The 22877-nt window shown below is 56.6% G+C and overlaps 1 pseudogene; it reads right to left on the reverse strand.

Annotated features, from left to right (window-relative positions):
- Positions 1-22345, reverse strand: part of LOC144238890 (nuclear pore membrane glycoprotein 210-like) — a 69755-nt pseudogene extending 47410 nt beyond the window's left edge.
- Between the last annotated feature and the right edge of the window lie 532 nt (positions 22346-22877).

Genomic DNA, 22877 nt, shown 5'->3' on the forward strand with positions numbered 1-22877 from the left:
ATCCCTCGAGGCACGAGTTCTTGTCATACCCATTTTATGGAAGGGGAGACTGAACTCTGTAAAGGTTCACCTGCTTACGGTCACGCAGCTGGACGGAACTCCATTCTAGCTGTGGGGACAGAGGAACAGAGGACCGCATGCAAAGTGATGGCAGGTAGGAACAAGGGCGCCCGGGTGTCCTGAGCCTGGGCTGAGCCGAAGCTCCCAGGGCCCAGAGGGGGCCGGCTCCTTCCGCTCCGGCCCAGCGTCGTGAGCTCCGCTCTCGGCAGGGCGCCGGTCTACTTCTGTAGCCACCTGCCACGACCGGGCCGACGGACCCGCTGCTCAGGGCCCCTGACCCCTCACCCGGCTCCCCCCACGCCTGCACCCCCATCATGGCTGTAGAATTCCTCAGCTCACAGACGCAGACTGACAGCCACCTGGCTGGCACCCGCGGTCCCGGACCCACAGCAGCGCCCCAGCCCGTCGCCGCCTCACTACGGAGGGGAGGCCCCTGAGTGACGGCTTCTAGATGCACGCGCCCTCGAGGGGCCACGGTGCCCACGTGCTGAGGCCTACGGGACACAGGTTCTCTCGGCCGGGCACACACATTAAACCCCCAGCAGGAAAGGGAATCACACGCCAATGAGAATTCTGTCCTTTTAACTTTTTTTCCCAATATTTTTCTGAATTTGCTATTGGTTATCACCTCTCCAGGAATCCTTCCCTGCACACATCCGCACACGTGTGCACAGACACAGGCAGTTTCAAAAGCCCGGGGGCGCCCCCACCGCAGACTCTACTTTGCTGCGTGCCCAGATTTTGAAACCATCAGAACAGCCCTTTTTCTGCACGTGAACGGCCAAGCATGATCAGGGCCTTTGGCTTTTCCGCCCTGGACCTGCTTCACTCAGCCTCTCTGCTCAAACATCACCTCCTCCGAGGGGCCTTCTCTGACCACATAAGGCAGAACTTTTGTCACCTGCTACCTTCCTTCCCAGCTCAACTGCCCTTATTCCTACCGTCACTTTGCACGTGGTCATTTGTTTCTCTGTCCCCACAACTAGAATGACGTTGTCACTGGCCAGCTGCGTGCCCATAAGCAGGTGAACCTCTACAAGGTTCAGTCTCCCCATTCCGTAAAATGGGTATAACAAGAACTTGTGCCTCATGGGATTACCATAGAGATTCAAGGTGCGGGGTGGGGGTGGAGCCTGCGTGGCTCACTCGGTTAAGCATCTGACTCTTGACTTTGGCTCAGGTCACGATCTCACAGTTTGTGAGTTTGAGCCCCACGTCGGGCTCTGTGCCGACAGCTGGGACCCTGCATCGGATGCTCCGCCCTGTCTCTGCCCCCCTCCCCACAGTGTGTCAAAAATAAGTGAACATTAAAAAAAGAAATGGCCCTTGCTATTACCAACTATCCTTATCATCCCCATTTTACGGCTGGAAAACATGAACCGCAGCAAAGTGAAGCAACGTGTCCAAGGTCACCCAGTCTGTTCCGACTCCAGATCCCTCGTTCTTACCCGGGTCCCAACGCTACAACCAGCAAAACCTGACTGTGCGCAAAGCAGGTCCCTGTGAACCTGCCCAAGGATTTTTCTCACCACCAGCCCAAAGGGAAAGGTTGCACGAAGGCACCGCACATCCTATAACTAACAGCAGCCGAACTGAATTACACCTTCACGTGTCGCTCGCCTCGCGTCCCGGCATCCCAGAGCCACAGAACTCCGTGCCAGCGAGAAAGGGTAAGAGTCACCACCGCTAATGAAGGACACTCATAAGCCACACGGGCCCCTCGGTGGGTCGCAAAGCACACACTCCTGAACGGGCCAAGCCGGACGGAAGAGGGTCCGCACACGTCAGGCCGGACATCCACTCTGGGCCTCCGTCTCCTGATCTGCGGAACGAGAGGGTGAGTCCAGACGTCAAGAGGCCCTCAGCGCTGACAGTTTACGTTTCCAGCGGATGGAGCCACGGGCCCCTTCGCAGGGATACGCACTCGGTCTAGGACCAAGGGATGGACGGAGAGGGGCGGTGGATGGAGGTGAAGGCCCCCCNGTTCGGTCCTACGGACACTGTGGGGCCGGGGAGCTGGGCGGGGTCCTCAGGGCCGGGCACTGGGGGCTCCCAGAGAGTAACCCGCAGGTGGGCCAAGGGTCTCCACCCCTGCAGCAGACAGAAGCTGGAAGTGACTGGGGTGGGGGCTACACAGGGACTTAGGCAGCCCCCCCGCGCCCCCTGCAAAGTCCAAATACACAGAGGAAGTTAGATGTGAGGCGGGGTGGGGGGCAGAGCTGAGCCGTGCCCACCTTACACGTGGACCTGACTTCTTCCTTCCCTGACTTCACCGGCTGCCCACGGCCAGGTGAGAATAGAATGCATACCTAGCCCCTCGCCCAGCCTCCTTGACCCTCCTTGACCCTCCTTGACCCTCCTTGACCCTCCTTGACCCAGGGGGACTTCACAGCCTCTTACCTCCCCGAGGACTGACTCTTTCTAGTGCCCTCGACAGGCCACGCTTCCTGCCTCCACGGCCTCCTTCTGCTTCTGTGTCCACTGCTGCCCTGTCCCCCGCGGGGCCCTTCATCTCCCTCCATCACGCTCCCTGCAGGGGTCTGAGCAGCTGCCTTCCCCACAGACCGCTGGCACCCAGGGCGCAGGGTGCGACGTCGCCCTGGATCTCGGTCTCCCCAGCCCCGACTGTACACCAACGATGTGCCCAGGACGGTCTGCAGGGCGACTGGACAGACGGACAAGCAAACCACCCCCGAGAGTTGCTTTCCTAGTTTCTGTGCTCCCCCTTCCTTAAAGAAAGAACCCTCCTTTCGTTAGGGTTAGGAATGTGTCCTCCTAGGATATTTACCAGCCTCTGCTGAAGCTGCGTATGGCCCCTGGATTCAGCTGTGGCCGGTGAGATGCAGGCAGAAACTGCTCTTTTTTTTTTAGTGTTTTATTTATTTCTAGGAGAGAGAGAGACAGCGTGAGCAGGGGAGGGTCAGAGAGAGAGGGAGTCACAGACTGAAGCAGGCTCCAGGCTCTGAGCTGGCAGTCAGCACAGAGCCCGACGCGGGGCTCGAGCCCACGAACCGCGAGATCCTGACCTAAGTGAAAGTCAGACGCTCAGCCGACTAAGCCACCCAGGGGCCCCTAGAAACTGCTCTTTTAAACTCCCGACAAGGCTGTTACAAGAATCTAACGTAGCTGAGAGGAGAGCTCTTTCCTCTTCTTGCTGTGTGGGACACAGATGGGATGGCTGGAGCTCCAGCAGCCATGCTAGACTGTGAGGCAACCCTGAGGATGGAAGCCACACACTAGAAGGACGAAGGGTACAAACGTAGGTCCCTGAGGCCACAGAGCTGCCATGCTAGCCCCAGGTGAGACCGCGCACCTGGAAGAGAGAGAAACTCTATTGACTAAGCCAGTGTTTTCGATTTTGTTACATGCAAATAAACCTGATCTTAACTGTTATCAAGACAGAAGAAAGGTAAAAGAAGAGACTCATATCTTTCTCCTCGAACTCGTCCAGTCAGGAAGCCTTGACTGGGGACACGTCTACATTATCTTCACCCTTAATCCCACCTGGGGGCAGCAAGCTCCGTCGGCGGCCTCCGATGCCTCCGCCACACACCGCAGACCATCGGGATGTCTGGCCATTGGAAGCAGGCACCCAGGAAGAGCCCTGAAGAACCCCCTCCTCGGGGTCCCAGGGAAACCCCGCCTCAGGGGTGTGCGGCACGGGTTCCTCAAGAGCGACTGCCACCACCTCAAGGAGGTCGACCCTCTTGAGCCTCTGAGCCCTATAACCGCTTCCTGATCGGTGAGGGGAGCCCGACTCCCCGGCTCCCTGACGTCACCTGGCCACCCTCCCCTCGCCTACCCTACTTTTTCCATGGTTTGCGTCGGCTTATTACCGCCTCCCCCTGTGTCTGCTAGAACGTCAGCCCGCGAGGGCAGGGTCTCTGGGTGGTGTTTGCTCTGCCGTGGGCGTCAGGAGACCTCGGCTGCGGCCCTGGCTGAAGCCTGGACACGTGCCCACTCCTTCATTCAAAACAACACGATCCTCTCAAATAATACCCATTTCTGGGTATTTAACTAAAGGAAATGAAAACACTCACCCACAAAAATATTAAGTTACTCCCATGTCATTGTAGCATTATTTACAGTAGCCAAGATTTGGAAATAACTTAAGTGCTCACTGATGGATGAATAACGAAGATACACACACACGCACACGCATACACACACACATACACACACACGCACACACACAGGAATACTATTTAACCGTAAAAAAGAAGGAAATCCTACCGTCTGCAACACCCTGGATGGGCCTTGAGGGCATTACGCTAAGTGAATTAAGTCAGAGTTAAGACAAACACTGTATGATCTCACTGATATGTATAACCTAAAAAAAAGGAACTCATAGATACAGAGAACACACTGGGGGTTGCTGGCCAGGGGTGTGGGGCAGCAAGTGGGGGAAGGGAGTCAAAAGGCACAAACTTCCAGTTATAAAATAAACAACTCCCGGGGATGTAGTGTACAGCATGGCGCCTGTAGTTAATAGTACCGTGTGCATGCTGAACGTTGCTAACGGTAGATCTCAAAAGTGTCATCACAAGAAAGAGATGTGTGACTACATACGGTGATGGATATTCACAGTTACTGCGGCGATCGTTTCCCAACGTTCACAAATACTGAACTGCTGTGTTGTGCACCTGAAACGCATATGACGTTAGGTGTCAGTTACACCTCAATTAAAAAGGAAAACAAACGGCGGTGGTTGTCCGCTCTGTGACCGCGCTCCAGGCTCGGGGTTCAGACGTGAAAGGCTCTAATCCCACTGACCCTGCCTCCGATGGGAGGGGCGGGGAAGAAAGCAGGCTGCGCAACCCGCGGGGACCAGGGCTGTCCCCCTCTGGGCGCCCCTCCCCGCGTGGCCCGAGGGCCCAGCGCTCCTGGGCGCAGGCCCATGTCCGCCTTCTCAGACCCTGGGTCCCAGCAAGGAAACCACTAAGCGCCAAACCACAAGAAAGGTCGTCAACATCCATGAGAGCTTCTCCCCACCCACGACCCCCAAAAAAGGGTGATCGACAGGGTCTTTGTTCTGTAACACGAGGAAAGCGATGACCTCAAAGCTGCCTGAGGGGGACCTTGCCTCCTCCTTCGAAAACCCCAGAAGCCACCAGGAAGGTCCCAGATGGTCCGCCTGAGGGTCCCGGAAACCTCTCACGAAGGCACAAATTGTGCCGAGACTCCGCTCCCCCTGCCTCTGTCTAGAGCCAGAAAGCCAACGGACGGTGGCCTCGGCCCCCTGGGACCTCCAGGTCAAAGGCGCTCCTGGCCCCGCAGGGAAAGGTCAGGACGTGCTCCCCGATCCTCTGCAGAGCAGGGAAAGACGGGTCCTCGGCGGAATGAGGGCGAGTCTCGGGCTAATGACGAGGGAGCAGGAAGGCAGCTGGCGGACCCTGCTTCCCCATCACCACCTCCGTGGGCTGTGCTGCCTGGGGCTCCCTCTCCCCTCCCCAGCCCTACAGGGAGGGGGCCGGGGGTGCAGACGCACAGGCTCACAACGTCTTGAGAGGCCCCCGGGATCCCAAGGCCCCCACTCACGTCGGACAGGTAGCCCTTGTTGCCAGACCGGTCAAGCACTTCGATGGTGATTTCATACAGGCGGCTGATGTCCAGCACCCACCTGTCCCCGGGCTGGACTGCGAACCCTACAAAACAGGCGAGCAACAGAGCCTGAGCACTCAGGCCACAGGGGCGGGCAGCGGAGGAGGGGGCTGGTGCCAGGCCCCACCGGCCCCGGGGCCCCACGACCGCTCGCCTGCTCTCCTCCAAGGAGAAAGAAGAGCTGCTAGTCATGGTGACACCTAATGACCACCAGCAGCCTGGGCCCTCGGAAGCTGCGGTGGTCTCTCAGGTCCCTCAGGAGCAACCTGCACACCCCACACTGACTGTGCAAGGGCTCACTCAGACTTGGCTGGACGGTCCACAGATGGTCTGGACTAAATCCACTGCAGGTCTGTGCTCTGAATCCACAGTGAGTCTGCATCTGAATCCCCAGTAGGTTTACACTCTCAATCTGCAGCGAGTCTACATCTGATTCCGCAGCGAGTCTACATCTCAATCCACAGGAGGTCTACATCTGGATCCACAGTGAGTCTACATCTCAATCCACAGGAGGTCTACATCTGAATCCACAGTAGGTCTATACTTCAATCCACAGTGAGTCTACATCTAAATCCACAGTCAGGCTACACGCTCAAACCACAGTAGGTCAACACTCCCAATCCGCAGTGAGTCTGTGATTCAAATCCAAAGTGAGTCTACCTCTGAATCCACAGTAGGTCTACATCTGAATCCACAGTAGGTCTATGCTCTTAATCCACAGGATTTCTACCCACTGAATCCCCAGGAAGTAGTGCTCTGAATCCACAGGTCTTCCCTCTGGGGCCTGGCACTCAGCATTCGACCCAGGTGAGCGGCCCTCCCTCCCGGGTCTCCGGCTGTGTGCCCACACGGGGTCCCACACCAGCTGCGCGCTGACCCCCGAGATGCCACGAGCTTTCTCCCCACACCTGCGCCCCCGCTGGTACCTCTGCCGGGCCCACCTGCCTACGATGGAGCCCCTCCTGTGAAATACCCGCCTCGAATATCATCCCCCAGGAGCCTTTCCTCTGCACTCGCATCTCCTGGCCCCTCACCACTGCCCTGTCCCCGTCTGTCTACACCGGTCTCCCCTGCACCAGGACCTGAGCGTCCTCCCTCCAGAACTCCAGCGCCAGCACAGGCCAGACGGAGGGAGGTCCCAAGGGAACCTGAGACACACAGGGCGACCCTGGCTGGTGGCACTAGGCGGTCAGCGTGGGTCCACACCAAACAGCAAGCTCGCGTGGCGGCTGACCAGGGGACCCGGCGGTTTGCTGCGCGTCAGCCAAGTGCTGTCTGGCCTGAACACAGTCAGGGCGCTCACGGGTGAGTCAGCGCCGAGGAACCACAAGGGAAGCACTGTCACCGTGACCAGGGGTGACAGGTGTCACGGGCATCTCCCAGGCTGCATGAAGTCGGGTACAGCAGCCCCTGGGCCCCAGCTCTGGCCCTACGGGCCCTCCAAGCTTGCAGATCCCGCCCTTCCTCCGTAGGTCCAATGCCTCCCCTTCCTCCACACTGAGACTTTTACCAACTGTCATGTGGTTTAGGGGCTCCTTTGCACTGCCCACGGGGGCCCCAACCTCCAAACGCCCACAGCCATGGTCAGGTCTGGACAGAGCCTGGAAGAAAAGCCGGGAGGAGACAAAGCCCCGCTGACTCGCCCCAAACCCTCTCTCTCTGGCACCCACCCTGACCTCGGCCTTCCCTCTGCTTGTCTCCGTGCACCAGTTCGGGGAGGACTGGGGAGCAGCCCTACACGAGCAGAGACACGAGCGAGGGACAGCGGGCACGGCAGGAACAGGGCCGACCCACGGGCCAGCGTGGGCACCGCCCACACCCGAGATGGTCCCGGAGGCGAGGAGCGAGGCTGGGCCCTTGCCACCGCCTCCCACCCAGGGAGCCTCTCCGGTGCGTCCCCCGCCGAGGTGAGCAGTCCTACACAGCCGCGCTGCTATTTCCGTCGGTGCCTTCTGATTGTCAGACCTGGAGGGAAAACAGGGTTATTTTTAGCCCAGCCGAGCTTTCGGGGAGAAAAAGGGCTTCCAGCAGCAGGTGTCCCGCGCAGGACACGCACACGCACTGGCGGACCGGCCGGGGGAGGGGAGACTCCTGTGGCTGAGAACCAGGCTGCACTGTCCCAGCTGCACGGCATGGCCATCGACGCGTCCTGGTCCACGACAGCCACGGGCCGGCGCGGGTCTCCCTCGGGGCTCGGGGTGCCGCTCTGGAGCTGCAGCTCTTCCTGCTCGGAGGCCGTGGACGGCTCTGGCCTCCCAGAGTCAAAAGGGAGCCGCACGGGAGAGACAAGAGCGAAGACAGGAGACGTTAGTAGGTGATGAGTCAGTCCCACCCCAGCCCCCAGAACAGGCTCCCAGGGCCCCTGCTTGACCCACCGACCTTCCTGCCTGGCCCCCTTCCTTCCGCCTTCCCTCCCTCCCTTCATTCCCTCCCTTCATTCCCTCCTTCCTTCCAGCCCTCCTTCTTCTTTCTTTCACTTTCTTTTCTCAATACTTTTTATTAATTCCAGCAAGGTTAACACACAGTGTTATAATGTTTTCAACCCTGTACGTGTTAACATTACTCCTAATGCCTGTGCACAAAGCTGACCGTCTCCACGAATTTTCAGAGGCGATCAGTCTCTCAGTGACGACCGTAACAGCTTTTTTTTTTTTTTTTAATTAAGCACAGCTTCCGACTCCAGCTGCGGGCTGCTTGCAGAATCCAGGGTTGAATGAACGCTACCACTGCACTGAGGGGCCAGCGTGGGGCTCACTGGATCTGTGTGGCCTCTGGGAGTTTCCAACACGGCGCCAACCCACGGTTTCCCACCAGGCTTTGGGAGCCCAGTCTAGAATGTTCTCTGTTGCCACCCTGCCCATCCATCCATGCTTCCCCATCCGTGTCATGCTGTAGAAGAGAATGCGCTCATTCTGGGCCAGGACGGAAAACAACTTCCCCAAGGAAACGGGGGCTCTGCTAAACCCACCACCTCCGCGTCGTTTCCCCCACTACGCGAGTGGCCCCGAGCGCTTCCGACACCAACGTCTACCGCCAACCGCGGGATCAGGAGGCGGCAGGACTGCGCCTGGTGCGCCAGGTGCACATCAGCCCGTGGTGTCCCCCAGCAACCCCTGGAACAGGCACTGTGGGTGCCCGCACCCTCAGCACGGGGGCTGCAGAAACCACACTGGAAGCCCCGGGTGCCCCACAGCGGGGCCTGGGAGCCAAGCAAAGAGGCCGCGAGCATGTTCCCAGGACTTCTCCCCGGTCCGTCACGGTCCCACCCAGCAGCCCACCCACGGAGCCCGCAGGGGCGGCCGCGTCCCAGCCCCCGAGGAGAGAGAGAGGCTGCGGAGAACCACGGACGGCAGCCCGCTCGTCGATCCTCTCTGGGTCCCGGCCCAGGGCCGGCCCCGGGAGGCGACCGGGACACGGGCCAGGAGGGATCTCAGCTGGAGCACTCTCCAGAATTCCCAAGAATTCCAATGGGAACTCGAAAAGGGAGGCAACCAGTCTATTGCCGGCTTAGGGTGTCTTGCTGTGTTCCAACAAGCCCCCAAGAAAGTGCCCCCACCAGAGATTCTCAGAGTGCGGTCCCTGGACCACAGGCGTCACCTGCCAACTACAAATGGTCGGCCACACCCCGGAGCTTCTGGATCCAACTCTGGGGGCCCCGTGGTCAGAGTGTGAACAGGCCCTCCTAGACTCCAGTGCACACCAGAGATGAGACTCGCTTGGCGTCCACACAGCCCGTTTCCCCGGCTCTAACTGGGGAAGCCCAGCCAGGCTGGGCTGTGATGCCCGCAGACTGTACGTTCAGAATACGGCAGCAGCGCATCAAAGGTCCATGCTGTGCTCAAATAATGCCGGTGCTCGATAAAGCGGGATTACTTTATGCTGTTTTCTGAAGCCCTAGTTCCCTCCCTTAGTTAAAGTTCTCCAAGTGAATAGGACATTCTGGCCATTCTCCAAATGAATATACAGATTCTCACAAGATCTTACACAACAGTATATTTACAAAACCCTAAGACAATGAAAACAAGGGGCTTGACTCCTCAAACACCTCTTACAAATGCAGAACTTGCTGCTTGTAAGAGGCGCCGCATACAGAAGGGTTTGCAGATGGGAAGGGTCACTCTCTGTCTGTCAAAGCAGGAAGGCGGCTCTTGGGACACCAGACCGCCCGTCTACCGCCCGCAGAGGGTCAAGGGTCATCCCCAAGGCTGCCCGTCTGTAAGCCAGGAGGCCCACGTGCTCCTAGGAGACAGGCTCTGTGACCCCTCCCGACCCCGCCTGACGCTCCGGATGTGCTTCGAATCCCCCCACCCCGTGCAGGCGCCAAGGATGAGCACGAGGACGCGGTCTGAGCCCAGGACCCTGGGGAGCTCACTCCCCTGCCTCGAACTGCAGCATCTGCTGACGCAGCTCCTGTGACTCCGTGCTGGGCAGCCACAGCTCAAGGGTGTGCCGGGTTCTAAGTCCCGTCCACACCTGGGACACCGACACCTGTCTATGCAGTTGATTTTCCCAGCTTCGGTGTGTTTGATCTCAGCTCCACTATTCCAATCCCCTCGCTCAGCATGTCCTTCCTAGGGTTTCTTCTGTCTGGGAATTTGGTTACTGTGCCAGTCAGGTCCGCAAGCAATTCAAACACCAACAGGCTTGAGAAGCGAGGGGAGACACCTGTACCCCCTCCCTGGGAACAAGGCCCTGCGGGTGACACAGAAGCCCCTACTATGAGCTCCGAGAGCCCCTCTCCACGCAGCACCCAGCAGGCTGTGGCACACAGTAGGTGTTCAATAAACACGCTCGCAAGACAGCAGGTCACCAGATAAACAGGGGCGGACAGAAGGGAAATAAAATTATGGAAGAAGAAAATTATATTTTTAAGGAAGGAGAATCAAAAAATGAGAACCCAGAGAGAATTAACTTGGGGTGACAGATATGTGCATGCTAGTAAGTCCACGGGACTGTCCCCTAACCTATAACTCTCTGAGGCAACGCAGGATGCCATGCAAGGCAGACGGCGGCTGAAATTCATGTCCCCTGTAATGCCATCAGTCCTGACGTTCCTGTCTCATCAACTTGTTTAAGATGACAGTGATGTGAATTATGTCTCAATTAAAACACAAACAAACCCAGTCCGTCTAAAATGAATGGAGAGAGTTTCCATTTGTATGACTGGCTCGTGGCAGACCTTTGCTCGCTCAGTTCTCAAGGCATCTGTCTGGAATCTTCTCCAGAGCCGTGCCAGGCGCAACCATCAATCACACAGGTGTGTTTATCCTCGGAGGAATTTTCCGTCTCATCATCTCGCTGATGAAAGGGAGGCAACAAACCTATTTCCTGCGCTGGGGCGTCTCTCGTGTGTCCAGCTCTTTGATTTCCCTACTGGTGGCGAAACCCACAAGCTCCCTCGGTGCCTGGGGGTGTGCGGGTCTCCTGGGCTGTGCGACACCTGAACTAACCCAGGTGAGCCCCTCAGTCGCCTTCGCCACCTCACCCACCCTTAGCCTTGCTGCCTGTCCCTCCTTCGCATTTGGGGCTCAGCTCTCAGCCCCCACCCTGCGTCCTGCCCAGAAGGACTCGGTTCTCAGCTCTCGTGCTCTGAGGGGCAGAAAGAGCGCCCTGCGTCACAGAGTCACCTCCAGCCTAGGAAGGACCTGCCCGGACCCACGTCAGAGCCCTCGGATGGACGGGTGACACACTTGTCCCCAAGCCCCTTGACACCCTGTGCTCTGACCAGGAAACACGGGTAAACTTTTTTTTTAAAAANCCACAAGAACAAGGGGTCCCTGCCATGACTACCTTGCTGAGTCAGGACCCACCTGTGATCTTTCCTTGCCGGATCTTCTGCACCTGATAGCGAATGGAGGTCCCCACCATCAGGCAGACGTCATAAGCTGGGTTCAGAAGGACGTTCTCCAAAATCGTCAGCCTGATCTCAGCAGGGCGCACATGCCCGGAACAAAGAGGAGGGCAGGAAAGGTGAGGTGTGGCTGGGGACGGAGAGCGGTGTGGGCAAGAGAAAGAATCTACAACTTTTCAGGGTGCACGGGTATAGACAGAGAAGTTAGGGGAACAGAAACAAGGCAATGCTCCCAGCCCCACACCTGCCGTCCCCCAAAGCCCCAGAGGGACCTGCGCACACAGCACACACCACCAAACGTGCCGAGCAAGTCCCTTCACGTTACACACATCGTAGCACAAGGTACAATCATAATGAAACAGAAAGAAAAATGAGGAGCGATATCCACACATACTGTGGCCAACAGGGGCTCGGGGGCCCCCCACAAAAGCCTAACATCCAGGGAGGCTGGGAAGTGACTGGTGACGCTGAAAAGGGGCAGAGATGCATGTCCCCGGTGAGCGCTCGGCCCCACCCTGCCCAGCTCTCACCCCACGCTGCGGCCTCCTGGGCAGGAAAAGGCGTCAGAGACTGGAAATGGGAGAAAGACCCCCAGTCTCAGGTCAAGCGCACCCCTCAGGTTACCCGTGTCTATGGGGCCCCCACCTTCCACTGCCTCTGATCTGCGGACGACTCCTCCCAGGGGAGAAGACTTCACAAGGAAACGATTCTCATCCACAGAGTCACAAATACATGGTCTCAGGTGGAGATGTGGTCCATCATCATCCCATGGATATTTCTTTGGGTGTGTGTTTGTTTGTTTGTTTGTTGTTTAGAGAGAGCACAAGCCAGGGAGGGGCAGAGAGAAGGAGACAGAGGATATGAAGCAGCTCCAGGCTCCGAGCTGTCAGCACCGAGCCCGACGCGGGGCTCGAACCCACGAACCGCGAGATCATGACCTGAGCCAAGGTTGGATGCTTCACTGGCTGAGCCCCCCGGGCACCCACTGGGTTGTAGCTCGAAGGAGGCAGGGGCAGGGCAGACGTGGGCCCCCAAGGAGCAGGGAAGAAGCAGGACCCCTCCCCCAATGGGCGCTGATGGAGAAGCAGGTGCTAGTGAGGACCTGGGGCGGGTGGGGTGAGGAGCCCTCCACAGATGGAATCACCAGTCCCGGGGTTCGAAGCGGGGCCCAGGAGCAAACAGCATGCGGGACACCTGAGGCCCCCAGGCTTTTCCGAGTCCAAAATGCTTGGATGCAGCCCTCTCCTGGGACAGGCAGATATTTGTTGAAAATCAGCTAATTAATGAAAATCCCACTCAACACTGGACCTCCCTCAAAACTGACAATGGACCAGGGTGCCTCGGTGGCTCAGTTGGTTAAGTGTCCGACTCTTGGGTTCAGCTCACTCAGGTCATGAGCTCACGGTTCATGGGTTCGAGCCCCTGTCAGGCTCTGTGCTGACGGCACGGAGCCTGCTTGGGATTCTCTGTCTTCTTTCAATTCCCCTTCCCCACTTGTGCGGCCTCCGTCTTTCTCAAAATAAATAAATAAACTTAAACAAAGACAACAATGGCCCAAATACTTTGTGAGTCTGGAGACAGTGCACTCTGGTTCCCCCAACTACCTTTCTTGAAAGCTGTGGCTAAAAAAAACCAAAACCAAAAACAAAACCAAAAAAAAAAAAAAAACCCCAGAAATCTAGAATTACAGCCTGAAGCCCCCACAGCACGAACAGCGGGGCTTTCACAGTAGAGCAGCTCGATTCCACTCCTAGATGTGTGCGTGGGGAGAGCGGAGCGGCCCCCCGGGGAGCCCAGGAGCCCACCGTGTAGACGGCCCCCTGGATGCGCGCCTTGAGCTTGGAGCTCCTAGCCTTCGTCCCGGACACCGGATGGTGTCCCACTGCTTGGCCACCTTCTCCGTCTCGGAGGTGGAGGAAGGGGGATGTACGTGGACTCCAGGACCATGAGGGTTCTGGAAGAGGGACGTGGCATCAGACCCAGGATGTGGAACCGAAGACCCGAACGCATTCCCCGTCTGCTGGCACCTCCGAGGAGGGCCGGGCGCTAACCTGAGTGGTGTTGCCTACAAATGAGACCCTGGAACCTCCCTATGAGAGACGCAGATTCCTGGCCCCTGGCCCAGGTCTCTGTCTACACCGAGGCTAGTGATCTGCCTTTTCAATGTGGTTCTGGGAAACACCAGACTAGGGAGACCACCCGCTTCGTCGAATCGTCACATCTCACAGATGTGACAGGTGCGGTCCACAGAAACCATGAAGGCCACGGACCCAGCCAGGGTGGCGCCACGCTGTGCCCACCCCTCTGGGCCGGCTCCTGCCGCCGGGAAAGGCTTCTCAAGGACCCTCCTTCAGGTGTCGGGAAGAGGGGATCACACACATCTTACCGTCCTGGGGCTGGGCTGAGGCAAGAAGCCCCAGGTCGGGAGAGAGGTCAGGATGTGGTGACCCTCCCCACAGGGCAGGCTGGAAGCAGGGAGGGCCTGAGGGGCCCTTTGCGTACAGTCTCTCTCTTGCAGCCTGTGACTTACGAGTCAGCCCGCCTTTCCACTCGAACAGGGCTGGACACGCGTTCATTCCCCCAAGACCTGCCGGGTGCTGTGTTCTGTTGGGATGTATTTCCTTGCCCGGTTTTATTAGGCGTCACATCCTGAATTTAATGAAAACCCAGGACACTCTGGTGGCAACACGCCTCAGCGCCTTAGAGTTTGGTGAACATTCCGCTCAAGACCAGAGTGCCCGGGAGCTCACGGGGCTGTCATGACAGGAAATGCACCTAGTGGCCCAGAGCTGGAGGTTTAAAACTATAAATCAGGGCGCCTGGGTGGTTCAGTCGGTTGAGTGTCCGACTTCGGCTCAGGTCATGATCTCACGGTTCGTGGGTTCGAGCCCCGCGTCGGGCTCTGTGCTGACAGCTCAGAGCCTGGAGCCTGTTTCTGATTCTGTGTCTCCCTCTCTCTCTGCCCCTCCCCTGCTCACGATGTCTGTCTGTCTGTCTGTCTGTCTCTCCCTCCCTCCCTCCCTCTCAGAAATAAATAAAACATTAAAAATTTTTAAAATAAATAAAACATTAAAAATAAAAAAAAAACTATAAATCAAAGACCAGGCCCTGAACTCCCCACAAAATACTTACTAACTGCTAAGTGGTAAAGCAGTGACCAGACCCCATCTCACCCAGGTGACAACAGGGAACAGCGTTGCTGAGAGACCCACGAGGTCAGGATCAGATACACTCAGGACACAGGATCTCACCTCTGTGATGTTCCCGCCCAAGATGCAAAGCGCTGACTCATCAGGAGGGAATATCATGTGACCCTGCCACAAGGAACATTCTACAGAACAAATGGACTATAATCTTCACAAGCATCAAGGTCAAAGAAAGACCGAGAAACTGTCCTAGGCTGATAGGGACCACGAGACCGAACAGTATACAGCAGGTGACTCTGGGTGGGTTTTTTGCTTCCCAAGGGGGACAGACTCGGGACAGACGGACTAGGCTTGGCGGGATCTGACGCCCACAGACAGTGTCGATCTCCGCACTTTGATGACCGTATTGTAGGTGCGCAGGGAAAGGTCCTCAGCAGTTGGAAACTCACAGTAAAATAATTAGCGGCGCGAGGCTGACAACTTGCTCTCAGACGGTTCAGGGAAACCACTCTGTGGATTGTGCTATACTTGCGACTTTTCTGTAGGCTGCAAAAAGCTGCAATTTTTTTAAATTAAGTCTTCCTCGGAGCTCAAGATTACAATGCAACGTGATGTAAGTCAGCCAGAGAAACACCATGTGATTTCACTCCTGTGTGGAATTTAAGAAACAAAACAAACATGGAAAGGAAAAAGAAAAGACAGAGGCAAACCAGGAAACAGACTCCTAACTACGCAGAACAAACTGACGGGACCAGCGGGGAGGTGGGTGGAGGGGGACGGGTGAAGTAGGTGATGGGGATTCGGGAAGGCGCTTGTCGTGGTGAGTACTGGGTGACGCATGCAAGTGCCGAATCCCCACACTATGCACCTGAATGCAACCTTGTATGTTAACCACACCGGAATTCAATAAAACAGATTTTATTTTATTTTATTTATTTATTTATTTTTATTTCTAGGAGAGAGAGAGAGAGACAGCGTGAGCAGGGGAGGGTCAGAGAGAGAGGGAGTCACAGACTGAGACAGGCTTCAGGCTCTGAGCTGGCAGCCAGCACAGAGCCCGACGCGGGGCTCGAGCCCATGAACGTGAGATCATGACCTAAGCGAAAGTCAGACGCTCAACCGACTAAGCCACCCAGGCGCCCCATCAATAAAACAGATTTAAAAAAAATTAAGATTACAAGGGGATACTCACAACAAAAAATGAAATCTTCCTCCCCTAAAGAGGTCTTTAAAATTTGGCTTAATAAGGGATGAGGCCAAGCAGTGTAGTAGGGGTATGACCTCGGGTCTGCACCACCACCTCTCTGGCCATCAGCTCTTCCTGCTCCGAGTCTGCTCCGTCCAATGTGTAGTAGCCGCAAGCCACAGAGCTAACAAGCCCCTGGAACACAGCCAGGACATCTGAGGAACTGGAGTTGTCATTTTGTTCATCTAAATGTAAAGAGCCAGGGTTGGGTTGGGTTGGCGGCTACCATATTGGATAGTGCAGATGTGTAGAGATCTGAGCTCAGCTTCTAGGTCCAGCCACTTATCAGCCAGACAAGTGGCTTAAACCTTGGTTTCTAGGTCTGAAAAACTGCAAAAACAGTGGCATGTGAGCCCGTGTGGCTGGTGGGGGCACTGAGTGAGGCGAGACACTTAACGAGCCTGTCTCATAAGGAGTCTGTCTGCATCCTGCAGGGCTGAGGGACACAGCTTCTTGTGCCTGTGAAGGGCTGTCCTCCTGGCCGAAACCCGTCCCCCCGTTAACCCGTCCCCAGCGGAGGGCTGCCCTGAGGCCACTGTTCCCTGTACCCCGTGACAGCGTCCATCGCCCGGGACAAGTTTTCTCTTTCACAGCTGGGCACCCCGCCCCCTGGATGACATCCCACACAAAGGCCCCCAGCGGGCTGCGGACGCTGTAAGGTCCTGACACGGCTGTGTGAGCTGAAGTGCCCTTCCTCAGTCACCCCTGGGGACAGCCCAGGGCTCCTTGCTGAAGGTGAGATGGCGACAGTGATCATAAAAGCCGTGACCATCAAAGCCCCCAGGTAGCACGGAGCCAACCGACGGCCCCCTTCCTGCTTCCCTGCAAAGGGGANCGACACGGCTGTGTGAGCTGAAGTGCCCTTCCTCAGTCCCCTGGGGACAGCCCAGGGCTCCTTGCTGAAGGTGAGATGGCGACAGTGATCATAAAAGCCGTGACCATCAAAGCCCCCAGGTAGCACGGAGCCAACCGACGGCCCCCTTCCTGCTTCCCTGCAAAGGGGAGGCGCCTCTTACCGCAGGGCGTTGTGGGAGTCTGAGAACCCATCGGCCTCCGTGTCCTTCACGATTGTCCAGTCAAAGACGAGCCCAGCCAGGGTGCTGAACGTGTTCCCTGTAAAAGTGGNAAAGTGGGGGGGGGGGGGGCAGAAATGCATCAGAGTTAACGCCCTGGGGCAGGGGAAGGGGCAAATGCACTCAGCACCACCCCTCTGCAAAGCAGGGACCATGCCTCCAGGAGAGGGAAACTGAGGCATCAAGGGTCGGGGTCGTGTGGCTGTGAGGGGCTAAGCTGGGATGTGAACGGCAGCTGTCTGAGGAAAGTAAGCATGTGTGTTCCTCCCGCTGAGCCTCCGACGGCTCATGACAGGCGCAGGGTGGCGTGTGACACCACCACCCCTCACCTCTGCAAGCACGTTACAGTCCAGAGGCAGCTTCTGAGAGCTGAGTCACTGGCTCCTCCTCACCCTCCTCTGCGGGGAAAGGCGCTGGAGATGAAGGGCGGCATCTCGTCTCTCCGCCCAGGCGCAAGACTCCCGGGGTCCCTGTGGCGAGACGATGGCAAGCTGCCCGGCTGGCCGGGCCTCTCAAGGGGCAGCTGGCCGTCCACGAGCCTTCCAACAGGGCGTCAGCGCAAGTGGAGCCCAACTAGCGACCAGGCAGCGGTCTTCGGGGACAGGACCCAGTGGGGTCCAAACCCACCACAAAGACCGTCTTAGTGTCAGTACAAGATCTGGTTCGGTGCGGACGCCCTGCAACACGGCAGAGGGTGGGAAGGGGTCCCTCAGAGGCCTGATCTCCTAGAAGCTGTGGCTTTGCTGCTTTTACATTTTTTGCTTATTCCCCATTGTTTCAAGTTAAGAAATGCAACCTCGAAATCCAGCTTCCGTGTCCTCTTGAAGGGTCTGCAGATCTAGCCTCCTGGGCCCTAGTCCCTCTGGTGACCGACCGGTGGCTGGCTTAGCCCCACTAGAAGGGGTCGCGGTCTCCTGTCTGCCACAGTCCCCACCACGCTCTGCTGTCCCAGCCCTACTCTGCAGTCTTCATCTAATTCCGCTGTCTGGCCAGCTCCCACATACAACATGTGGGGTCCAGGAAAGTTCTTTCTACAGAGCAAAAGGCAGGGCCTTTAGAGTCAGATGGGCCCGGGTCCCACCCCTCCCCACCTGTGTGATCGCAGAAGCCAAATGAAGCCGTGCTCAGCCAAAGCTCCAGAAAACGGGGCTGCCTTTGCCATGACTCATAGGGCAACACAGAGTGACTCTGTGACCCAGCGATTCCACTCCTGGGTCTACACCAGGGGAAATGAAAACCTATGTCCACGCAAAAATTTGCACACGAATGATCACAGCAGTATTATTCACAACAGCCATATGGTGGAAACAACCTAAACGTCCAGCAACAAATGAATGGAGAAACAAATGCGGTCTGTTCATACAGCAGGGTATCATTCAGCTGTAAAAATGAAGGAAATCCATGCTACAACATAAGATAAACCCTGGAAACATTGTGCTAAGTGACGAAGTCAGACACAAAAGGCCATACGTTGTATAATTCTATTGAGAGGAACTGTTCCCAATAGAGAAATCCACATACAGCCAAAGCAGCAGTTGCCAGGGGCTGGAGAGAGGAAAGAATGGGAAGTAACCGCTCTTGGGTCCTGGGTTGCTTTTCTGTAGTCATGAAAATGTTCTAAAATTAGCTAGTGGGGGTGGCTGCACAACTCTGTGAATACATTAAAAACATATGGGGGCACGTGGGTGACTCAGTCTGTTGGGCGTCCAACTTCAGCTCAGGTCACGATCTCACAGTCCAGGAGTTCGAGCCCCGCGTCGGGCTCTGTGCTGACAGCTCAGAGCCTGGAGCCTGCAGAGGAGCTCCTGACATCTCACTGCACAAACCCCTTCCCCAGCTCCCTCTGCTTTAAGACCAAGTGCAAACCCCATTCCTGACACACAAGATCCTTTACATCCTGCACCCCCGCCCCGCCACCCTGCCGCAGGTATGCCTTGTCTCCTCCGGAACAAGACAGACTTCTGGGCTGGGCAAACACCATGCTCTCACGGCTCAGTCAAACATCACGTCTCTAAGAAACTGTCCTGACTTCTGTCTCCCACACCCGGCCTCCACCCTTCCCCGGGGTCGGCTCCCCAGCTCTGTGGCCCTTTCACCTTTGCACCCAAGATGAAGCAAAGCAGCACCTGCCAAGATGCACGTGGACCCCCCAGACTCCCTCCCCAGCCTGAGCCGCCAGGGCAGAAGCACCTGGAGGACTCCCAGCAGCCACTGAGAACCCAGCACTGACCTCACACACCCTTGCCACCCCCAATAAACAGCACTGTCTCAAGTTCACAGACCAGACAGCGGTTCAGAGAAGCGAGGTGGCTTAGCTGATAAATGAAAAGACACAAGAAGGGAACTGTCAGATGCTCTAGAACAAACAGCGATTTCGCCCCCAGAGGGCATTTCGCAAAGGCCGGAGATACTTTTGGTCGTGAAACTTTGGGGGGTTCTCCTCCCCTCTGGTGGGTGGAGGCCAGGGATGCTCCTGAACTTCCTACCACGTACTGGACGGCCCCTCCACAAAGAATTATCTAGCCCCAAGTGCGGATAGTACCGAGGCTGGGAAATTCCAATCTAGGGAATTTTTTTTTTTTTATAGCAAAGGTATCTGGGATGGTCAGGGAAGATTCTAAAGACAAGGTGAGCCAAGAACTGGGCTTCAGTTTTGGGAGTTCCCTCGGTCTGAAAGACAGCTATTGCCTGACCTACTTCTCCAACAGCAGTCTTAACCTAGAGATTTTCCTTTGCTGCTTTACCAGGGGGTCAGGCTGCAGCCAAGACAGCCCACCTAGCACCAAGAACAGATCTGTAAGAATTCCAGAACAAGCCAGTATCGGACTCCAGCGAAACAAAGTGCAGGACGGTGCAGAGGCCAGCACAGAGACGTTTCCCGGGCGCGCACACACGCGCACACACATGTGCCCCCCGCAGTCTGGACCGGGAAGCCAACCCCAGCCCCCCAAGCCAGGCAAGGAGAACGCCGTCACTGTTCAGAGCGTGCTGCCCAGCGAGCCTCTCCCACCTTCCCACGGCTGCCGAGTCGCCAGCTGCCAGCTGCCCGCTTCCCGAAGACGTGCTCTACCCAGCATGACCCTGAGCACGGGCCCAGAGGCGGCCTCAGGGAATGCCAAAGCTCTCATCTCAGAGGCGCTGTTGCAGACGCCACGGTGAGCCAGGCATGGCTCCTGGGGGCCACTCAGAGCGTTCTGGACCTCCTCAGTGTCTGCCCGGTCCCAGCCTCGCCACCCTGGCTGGGACAGCCCTCCACGGGGAACAGCAGGGTCAAACGCGAGGGGACAGAGACACGGGGTGGGGGCGGGGGGCACAGCCTCACCTTCTAAGTCCAGAGCCTGGATCTTCAGTTCCAGGGGCAAGTCCTCCAGGTATAGCTCGCGGGTGGTGGAGACCATCTGAAGGCCATGGCTGAGGTCGACGACGGCATCACAGCGGAGGACCTGGCCTGTGGCTGGAGGGACAGGGACGCATGGGTCAGCATGAGATGGGGCCGGGAGAACCACAGTAACCCTCAGAACCCAAGCCGTTGGTCGACCTGTATGTGAGCTTCTGAAAGATAGCAGGGAGGGGCCTGCGCAGAGAAAGGGCTCGGAGACATTTCCGTCGCCCATCGCTTACCCCTCCAGCGTGAGCACCAGCATTTAAAGCTGTGTGCGGAAAAACCCCTGAGAAAACCCAGCTTTGTTCAGGGTGTGACTAGTAAGTTCAATGACGAGGGTGCATTATGAGGAGTTAGCATCCAGAAAGAATGCCATCCTGAAAACCCGTCCCCACGCTGAGATCAGGAATTGCGCCCGGAGTTTGTTTGTTTACACTGGAGTTTTTACACGAGACTCTCAACTGTCCTAGCGAATAAAAGGGCTATGTGAGCAAGCACACAGACGTTTTTACGTGCTCCATAAATAAGATACACAAATGGCACTGCCTGCAGAATTCTCCAGTGTAACAATAACAGCATGGGACACACAATTCTACCATTCTCCAGGCGCCCTATAAAACCGCTTTGGGCGCTGTTAACGGTGCCTTGTTAGAAAGCAGTCCATCAAACTCCTTACACATATTCATATGTAAAACTGAAACTCTATCCTTGGGAGTAAATAAGAACCCAAAAGTGGGACGCCTGGGCGGCTCAGTCGGTTACGCATCTGACTCTTGATCTCGGCTCAGGTCTAGATCTCAGGGCCTTAAATTTTTTTTTTTTTAATGTTTTATTTATTTCTAGGAGAGAGCGAGAGACAGCGTGAGCAGGGGAGGGTCAGAGAGAGAGGGAGTCACAGACTGAAACAGGCTCCAGGCTCTGAGCTGGCTGTCAGCACAGAGCCCGACGCGGGGCTCGAACCCACGAACCACGAGATCATGACCTAAGCGAAAGTCGGACGCTTAACTGACTAAGCCACCCAGGCGCCCCTAGATCTCAGGGCCTTAAATCAAGCCCTGCAATGGGCTCCATGCTGGGTGTAGAGCCTATTTAAAAAAAAAATTTTTTTAATTATTTTCTATAAGGGCACCTAAGCCTCTGACTTTAGCTCAGGTCATGATTTCACAGTTTAAAGGCTCAAGACCCACGTCCGGCTCTGTGCTGACAGCTCACAGCCTGCAGCCTGCTTCAGATTCTGTGTCTCCCTGTCTCTCTGCCCCTCCCTTGCTCATGCTCTGCTCTCTCAAAAATAAGTACACATTAAAATTTTTTTTAAAATGTTCTCTGTATAAATATTTATCTTCCCATATAACACTGAAACAAACCTCTGAAAACAATCTAAATGCCCAGTACCAGGGGACCCTTACAGGACAACCCCCCGTGGGAAGTGTTACTCAGATATTAAAAATAGCTCCATAAAAATGAAAACTTCTCATATCACGTTAAACGGGAGAAAGCATGACAGAAAACAGCATTAGTTGTCTTCTAAGCATCTTACGACTACGCTACGGTAAATTAAGTATAGGGGCAGTGAAAGAGTGGCAACAATTTTCTTCACTTTGATTCAACCCCTGTGGAAGAGTTATCTGGGTAACACAATGGTTTAGAAAGGAAAGCCGGCCTCCATGAGGGGGAAACCAGGACACGGCGCTGGCGGGAGGGACCAGGGTGGCCTCTGCCCGCATGGCCTCCTGCCTGAGCATCCTCTGACCCAGCAAGAGAGAGAAAGCGCCACCACACGCACGGGCAGGCTGTGTGGCCGAGGTCTCGGAGGGGTGCTCTCTGCCTCCTGTCCTGGCCATGGGGCCCGGGGCACTAAGCCCTTACTGATGTCCTTGGCGAAGATGATGCTGGCCAGGCGGGCGGGCCTGCACCACGGCCTTCGCGGAGCACCGTTCGTCTGCGCCCCGCGGCTCTAAGCTGGCCACCTCCGGCTGGGTCGACGACCTGCAGCGCGAAGATGAGACTTCACTCTCTGGGGGGCCCCGAAACGCCCCGCTGGGGCCAGGCGCCAAACCTGCAGCTCCCCACCCGGGGCCCAGACGCCGACACAGAGGAGAGGTGGGCGGTGTCCAGGGGATTCACCCCCAGGAGAGAAATGGGGCCCAGCCGAGGCCCCTCTAATGCAAGCATGACTGCCTGAGGGCATGGGACCTACACACACACACACACACACACACACACACACACACTGAGCAAATCACACAGGGGACCAAACACATGGGAACCACCTCTGTGTTCAGTAGATGGTCGCCTTATAAGACTTCTCGATGGAACAGGAAATCATTCTCAGGAGCCTGGGGGGCTCAGTCGGTTAAATGTCTGACTTTGGCTCAGGTCATGATCTCACATTTGTGAGTTCGAGTAGTGAGTTTATATTTCGGGTGATACCAATGGGGAGCGGGGACTAAGATCTGGAAACAAGGCCTGGCTTGGGACGTTGCCCCAGCCCACCTTAGCCACGCCCACGGCACAGGGA

Source organism: Crocuta crocuta, unplaced genomic scaffold, assembly GCF_008692635.1.
Source record: "Crocuta crocuta isolate KB4526 unplaced genomic scaffold, BGI_CrCroc_1.0 scaffold157, whole genome shotgun sequence".
NCBI classification, from domain to species: Eukaryota; Metazoa; Chordata; class Mammalia; order Carnivora; family Hyaenidae; genus Crocuta; species Crocuta crocuta.